General features: G+C 42.3%; 1 long non-coding RNA gene across 1 annotated transcript; it reads left to right on the forward strand.

Moving 5' to 3' along the window:
- The first annotated feature begins 872 nt into the window (after nucleotides 1–872).
- On the forward strand, nucleotides 873–3,862 carry LOC119152736. The gene is made up of 2 exons (XR_005105868.1): nucleotides 873–1,116; nucleotides 3,020–3,862. It is a non-coding gene; the product is annotated as an uncharacterized LOC119152736 (long non-coding RNA).
- Nucleotides 3,863–7,549: the final 3,687 nt, after the last annotated feature.

Below are 7,549 nucleotides of genomic sequence, written 5' to 3' on the forward strand. Positions count from 1 at the left end.
GTAGAGTACTTTGCACATCCAAAGCACTGTGGCCATGTTTCTAAATTAGAAAGCACCTGAAGAACTATTTGTTGAGAGTTGGGCCTCAGCTGCATTATGGACTCACACTTCCACCATGACCACAGTGTTTGGGTCAAAAGACTTAGAAGAAGCTGTGGTTTCTGGTGCTATCGGGATGGAGGCAATGTGCAATCTTATACTACCTCCTCTATTTCTCCAGCCTCGCTCCCACCAAAATGCTCACAAGCCTGAAACAGAGTTAAGTAGTAACTCCTTTGAAGCAACATGCCAACTTCAGCGTTACTAATGACTACAGGGAAAGACCCGTCCCATCCACCACAGATTTTGCCACATGGACTCATTGCTCTGCTGCATCTTTGTGACACTGTTTGCAAGGGGAAGAAGTGTACGCTGGCAAGAACCAAGAACTAGTTCAGCAGATTATTTATTAAAACGCTCTGCAGAAAGGCTCTCCTATAAATCCATCAATACTTCCAGCTGATGTCACCAACAGTCATATTCCTCTCCCGCATCAGAGCAGCACGGAGAGCCGCTAGCTCGTTCAGGGGCCAGAAGGTCTTAAGAGATGGCACTAGCAAGAGTGGAGCTAGGAATAAACCTCCAAGGACGATGACTTGCACAGGAACCACCCACTCTCTCAGTGCCCTTGAAGTCATACACACATGTTGCTCTAATTGCCCAGTCCTAGCTTCTTTCTCTGCTGCAGACCAATGCAAGGCCCTTTCTCTACAGGCTATCCATTCATTTTTAGTTTATTTAAAGACCTTAACCTACAACACTTTCTCAGCCAGGACCAAGCCAGCTGTGATGCAACAAGGCATGAGTGTGCTACAGTACAGCCAGCTCAGGTTTGCTCTTCTGAGGCTGCCCATCCCAGCTATAAAACTCCCTGCCAAGACAAATTGGATTAAACTCAGGTCAGATTATGTGAGAACTGGGCTGCAGGGACTTTTCACTCTAGCCTTTCTTCAGTAAGGAGAACTCCACAGGCTCAGCATGACAACAAGAGAAGAGAGAAAGAGAGACTGAAGCCATAAAGAGCGAACCGAACCGAACCCCCTGGGGAGAGGAGAACAAAGAGAGATAAGATGCAAGGTAAATAAAAAGGCACAAGGGCTTAGTTGTGGCTTCAGAGAGAGAAAGTGGGGGGCAAGGGGTCAAACTTTACACTTATTAACCTTGCACCAGCAAACCCTGAAAACCTGCAGCCACCCCAGTGACTGCTGCATGGGCAGGCCAGTCTGGCCTATCTTCATCTTTTAAACTAAGGGTAAAGAAAACAGAAAAAGAAGTACAGTTTCACCTTCAGATCCCAGGCAGTTTGCAGTGTTACAAGTCTGACCTGAAAGTGGGATTTTGCTCTGGAATCTCCCCACAGCGTTATTTTAACTTTACAAGAAACAGCATTGTGAAAACGTGCACCTGCTCCCCAATCCACAAAGTATAGACATACGACAGCCTTTGAATACAGGATCCTCTGTAAACAGAGTGCCACTATTCACAGTCTGAAATTATTAGTCATTTATATAAATACTTTTCTGTATCAGGAAAAGTATTTTCATGGGTGTCCTCTAGCTGCATAACTCATTGAAGCAGTACCCGATTCTGTCAATACTATTGACAGAACGGTAAAACTAATGCAGCAAGTAACACAAATGCAGAAACTATGAAGACTGATACATAAAATAAATTGAAAGTCCATGTCTTGTATAATGTGTGTGTGTATATATAGTACAGAAAAAGTCATTTATATCCCTGTCCTTGATGGCAAATAGAATAATAGTAAGCCTGGTCTGGGTGTTCTGGCAAGCAGAAACATAGCGTGATTGCCATTTAATGAATTTACTTGTTGGCTTGGAAAGAGAATTCAAATTCTTGGTGTATTAAGATTGAAAAAGCATCATACAAAAAGATGCCTTATTTAAACACTGAACAACCAGCTTTATTCTGGTAAAGAAAACAGATCTCCATAGCACAAGTCTAAGTCTTCCTTACTGCATCCCTCTGGAGTGGGGCATCCCCACAAACACTGGGAGATCCACTCAGAGCTTCTGCATACAGCCTACAGATTTTATTTTCGTTATTGGTGTAATACTGCATTACAGTCACATATACCTAGAGTTACTGCAGTACAAATAAACTTTGTTACAGTCGCCAGGAAGATATGCTGCCACTGAACCACTCCACGAACAAGATTGTGGCGACCCCTTCTTTTCAAGCTTCTGTCTAGAATTTTGCATACCTTTTTCCTTCTATTACTGAATTTAAGCACAAATTTTTCAGGATTTGGGAAAGGCAAGGGCAGCTCTGCCCAGCCCCTAGCACACAACAAACTAATTAATAATTACAGCAAAAGAAAGAACATAGCTGCGAACCCATTCTCTCAGTTTGAGAGACCAGTGATTGAGAACTCCTGCCTCCTGAAAAGTCTCTTTTGCTTCCCAGTCCAGTTTGTATTTGTTTAAGCCTGAGGCAGGCAAACACGACACAAGGCCCCAGGAATCCATAACCACCCTGATGCTTCTGGGTTGCAAAGCATCTCCACCACCATCTGTTTCCAGTCACTCTGAAACGAGTTCTGAAGAGTCAATTGTTTTCTTCTAGGAAAAATAAACATGCAAGCTGCTATTCTCCTGATTTCCAGCAATTTTCTGCTGTGGGTAAATGTAGCTTCAGATTTTGGAACTAAGTCTCATTCTCATCCAAAGAATTTTGCAATATAATTACCTCATTTTTACTGACTTGAGTAACTGCTGGCCTTTAAAAAAAAAAGTGTGTAAAGTCTGCAAGACTAATTCCTCCTCCTTCCCCTTTGTTATAAAATCTTGGAACAATTGATAGCAATTAATCTTACTTGGTATTTCTTTGGTTCTCTATTTGTTGATTTAAAGGCATTTTATTACTGATTGTTTTCAGTTGCTTGGACAGCTGACAAATCTGTACTGTGGTTTGATTTGTTTTCCAGGGAGTAAAATTATTATTTTTCTTATTTTTACAGCTCTAATGCATAGTGACTGATGGAGGTAGCCCTTCAGAAACTACATACGCGAAACCAAAACTACCTCCAGATTGGGAGAAGATTGCCTAGAGATTCTGCAGGCAGATTACACAAGAAAGATGTGGAAGGCAATAATGCTGTCTTTATATTTTATTATTTTATTACTAGTTTTTAAGATGCCCAGCTTGCACATGGAATACAGATACTTCCAAATACAGTGGCAAAATCCATCCCTAGGTCTAACCTCAGTGGCTTTAGAGGAACAACGTTGACTTTGGAGCAGTACTGGCAGAGCTGGGGGGTGAGGGGGTGCACTTTTTTGCTTGTTTAGGGGCTGGAGTGCTCTAGCCCAAGCAGTATCCCCATTCCTGCACACCTGGGAAAAGCTGTGCTCAGTAGAAGGAGTATGAAACAGGGTCCAAAACTCTGGACCACAAAATAAGGACATAAAAGAATTAGCAGAACTCAAGAAAGAAGGGTGTTAATACTGAACAGCTCAATATGCATCACCTTCAGCCTCCTCGCTGTCACTAACAATGACCTACGCCCTTTGACTCTGAACATTACTTACCCTCATTTTTAGCCTATGTTCATCTCTGCATCCTCCTTTTACCTGCATCTCACAGCTGTGTCCTCCATGTGTACACCCTCTCTTTCCCTTTTCTCATGGTCTATCTACAAACATGACCAACACCACCTGTATGTCACACATTGCTTAGCCTCATGTTTTTCTGATTCCAAACTAAAACCTCACTAGCCATTTCAAACAAATGATGGAGAAAGGCCACCATCTGTCAAAGTTCCTCCTCCAAAATATACAATAAAGTATTGCTAAAACAGAAATCTTTGCTATTAGACAGTGCTTTCATTGCTTTCCACATATTATACAAGTTTTCCTTATCAGAACATATATGAAAAATCAGCTTTTTATCCTGAAACTTCAGAGCTCTGCATGATCACAACTGCTTTTCTCTATGGCCTGCTGTGCTCATTTATACACAACACAGTGCTAGCAACTTGACCTCAGGCAGAACTTATATGTGAGCTTAAGTGCATGGAGAAAGTAACTGACTGCTAATGAATCATAGAATGGTTTGGGTTGGAAGGGACCTTCTAGTTCCACTCCCCCTGCCATCGGCAGGGACGCCTTCCCCTGGACCAGGTTGTTCAAAGTCCCATCCAACCTGGCCTTGAGCACTGCCAGGGATGGACTACAGTTTACTAAAATTTAAATACTTTTGCACAAAAGAAAGAATGTTCTTACTGCCATGGTGTCTTACTGGATAGATTATGTGATCTGCTTAACCTATCTTCATGTTTGTCCCTCTCCAGTTAATAAACACTAGGAAGAGCCAGCTTTAAGCCAGGCCCTAGGTGGTGGTGGCTTAGGGACACAGTTACAGCCCAGGGACCACGCTTACTCCCTCCTCCTTTTTTGTAATCCGTTGCTTCTACTGCCTAAAGTCAGCAGCACACAAAAACAGAACAAGTGATCAGAAATACAGTGAAATGAGGGATAAGAATCATTATTTTGCATGCCCCCGCTGCCGACGAAGGAAGGTGCCTTCAGTTCTCTTCACCACCCCAAGCCACCCTCTCCTTCCACCATCCATGTTACTTTACTGTGTCCCCACTGCCATTCCTAGCTGGCTGCAGTACCGCTAGCTCTCTTAAAAAAAAAAAAACAAACACACACACAAAACACAAACAACAACAACAGACAAACAAACACACACACAAACAAACCACAAAGCAACCACCACACACACCAAACCAAAAACCCACACAACTCTTTCAGTTGCCAGGTTATTATTCACCCTTTCAGCCCATTCCAAAGCATCTTAGATTATTTAGGTGAGATGCCTCTCTGGTTCTCTTCTTGAGCCTACAGCCTTACTACTCTTTTCAAGCTTCACACATATTTTTCTTGGATTTTTCCTTTTCCTCTTCCAGCCTTCTCCTCCACAACACACTGCAAGTGGTGGAAGCAAGCCCCATACTATGCCCTGAGAGACCGTAACAATAGGCTTGAGCTTGGTATTACTGAATCACTCATACTGACATCTTTGCTTCTTTGCTTTCTAAACCACAGCCATAAATTGTTGGGGAAAACAGCACAACAGTGGTATCTTCACATCTATGGCCTCAGCCACTTCTCTAATATACGGCAAATATGGCCCACCAGGCCAGTCAGCCACGCATAGCACAGATCTAGCTACAGACCACTGGTGATGCTTCCCCCCACGCTTGCTCACGTGCAGATCTTTCAATGTAATTGGAAGATCTGGGAATTCCTTTCCTAGTTCCACGGATGCCAGTGTGTTCCTTTCCCCTCCATCCCTGGTCACCTTCTTAGGGTACCATCTTCTGAAGACACATGTATCACTGCTGCAGCAGTACTGTCTCCTTCCAAGGATGCAGGATGGATTGAAAGCATCCTTGAACAAGTCACCACAGTGTTCCCATCTCTTTCCACCAGTCTGGTCTCGTTTCGATCATCCATTTCCTCTTTATCCACATTGCCTGTTCTCATACCCATTCACATCACACATTTAAGAAGGCGACAAAGAACGTCAAAAGTTTTTATAATCCAACTAAACCACATTTGCTGCTTCAACCACCAGCTTAGTTCACTGTTCTCCTTTTAAATAAACACAAACAACCCCAGAAGATCTAGCAACAACAGAAACAGGCAGGCAGCAGAGCAGTACACACTGAAACTCAGCATGGTCCCCCATTAGGGGGAAAATTTCAAGCGCTTTAATCATGACAAACGGCACCACAATGAGTCAGTGGATATGACGGGTCAGCCTCTTAGCTGGTGCAGTGCCAACAGCTTCCACAGGGGTTCATCAGGCATGAATTGGCCCCATATGTGAAAACCCGCTACAATTTGTCCAGTTTCTCCCATCCCTGTGGAGCAAAGTCTCCATATGTGAGATCCCACAGAGCTGTCAGCCAATGTCACATTTCAATAACAGCAAAAACAACCAGGGCTGCATCAACCAGAAAAGCAATCCCATACCTCATAAACTGGCAAGTGACCTGGGCTGGCAATGTTTTTGTTGATCATAACCCTTTCTGTGGAACAACACACAGGAACTATCATGCCAGAACAGACTCAGTGATCCATCTTCTGCTTGTCTCCCGTCTCCAGCGGAGGCCAACACTGATGATGCTCTAACAGAAGATTAAAAAACGGATATATGAAGCCTGCAAGGAACCTGGGTCACTTGTGCAATATTTTGCCCTGGACCCAGGGAAAACTCCACTACTGTCATGCAGAAATATAATATTATACTGTGCTGTCCCAGATATGAAAGACTGTCAGGTGCTGTCATAAAGAAACACGTGTCAAAGTCAGAGGATTGAACATTTTCTCTTCCTTTTTATTTTAGATTGATTAATATAACTGCACATTCTCTCCTTAAGATCAAATCTTTGATTTCTCAACAGACTGGACTTTACAAATTAATTCCACTTTGTGTCAAAAAGCATTATTATTCTTACTTATGTTAATGTCTTTGTAACAGAAGAAGTAGTTTGTCAGGATTCTTTCTTGAACCTTTCCCTGTTTTATTCAGCATCGCAGCCTTATTCAACATCAAATTAATGTCGGTCTGTTCAATCGCTTTTTATAGATATTCTCTCACCCCAAACTTTATAAACTTTTCTTTTCAACCTTTATTCCACCTTGTCTTGGACAAGCTTTATATAATTCAGCTATAAAAAATAATTAGCTCTACCTTAAACCAAGATTGCATTCTCAGTTCCTACAATGCAAACCAACAGGTCAGATGAAAAATAAATAAAAAACAAAAAGCTCCAAACAGAACTGAAACGGTATCTTCTGGCCTGCTGTGTCTGAAGTAGAATTTAGGGGAGTTGGCTCCAATGGTACTGACAGCTATACAATGAATCATATTCTTTCCAAATTGCTGATTCTTATTTTAAGCACAAAGTGTTCTTCATTTCCAAAGCAGAGACTGTGATCAGAGGACTGTTTTATTTATATGTCTTTTAGTCACAAAATGAATTATTTTGCAAATATTAAATCAAAATAAAATACAGTCTAATCTTCAATTTTTCCTCTTTCTGAAACAAGTACTTTTAAAATGCTGTGCCTGTGAGCCTGGTAAAGCGTGCCAAGATGAACTTCTCAATCAATTTTTTAAAAAAAAAAAAGTATAGACACTTTGTTTTAAGCTACTGAAAAATATTTGGCTCACTCTATATATTATTAATACTCGTAACATCTTCTGATGACAGAGCCTGAATTAAAGAGGGAAAACACTTGCATCCCTCCCCAAGCTAAATATTTTCTGAAGTACCAACTGCCAACCCTGGCAGCCCCACCACCCTTGTTAGGTGATAAATTAACGCTCACGCTCCATCGCGCGCCTTGCCAAGGCAGGCAGGGTTCAGCCAGCCAAAGCCTCGCTTTGTCCAAACTGCACCCACCCTCTAGTGGGATGAGGGAAAAGTGCTGCTCCAGACTGCCAGCCTCTCCCACACGTGCTTTATCCTGCA

Source organism: Falco rusticolus, chromosome 8 (assembly GCF_015220075.1).
Source record: "Falco rusticolus isolate bFalRus1 chromosome 8, bFalRus1.pri, whole genome shotgun sequence".
NCBI lineage: Eukaryota > Metazoa > Chordata > Aves > Falconiformes > Falconidae > Falco > Falco rusticolus.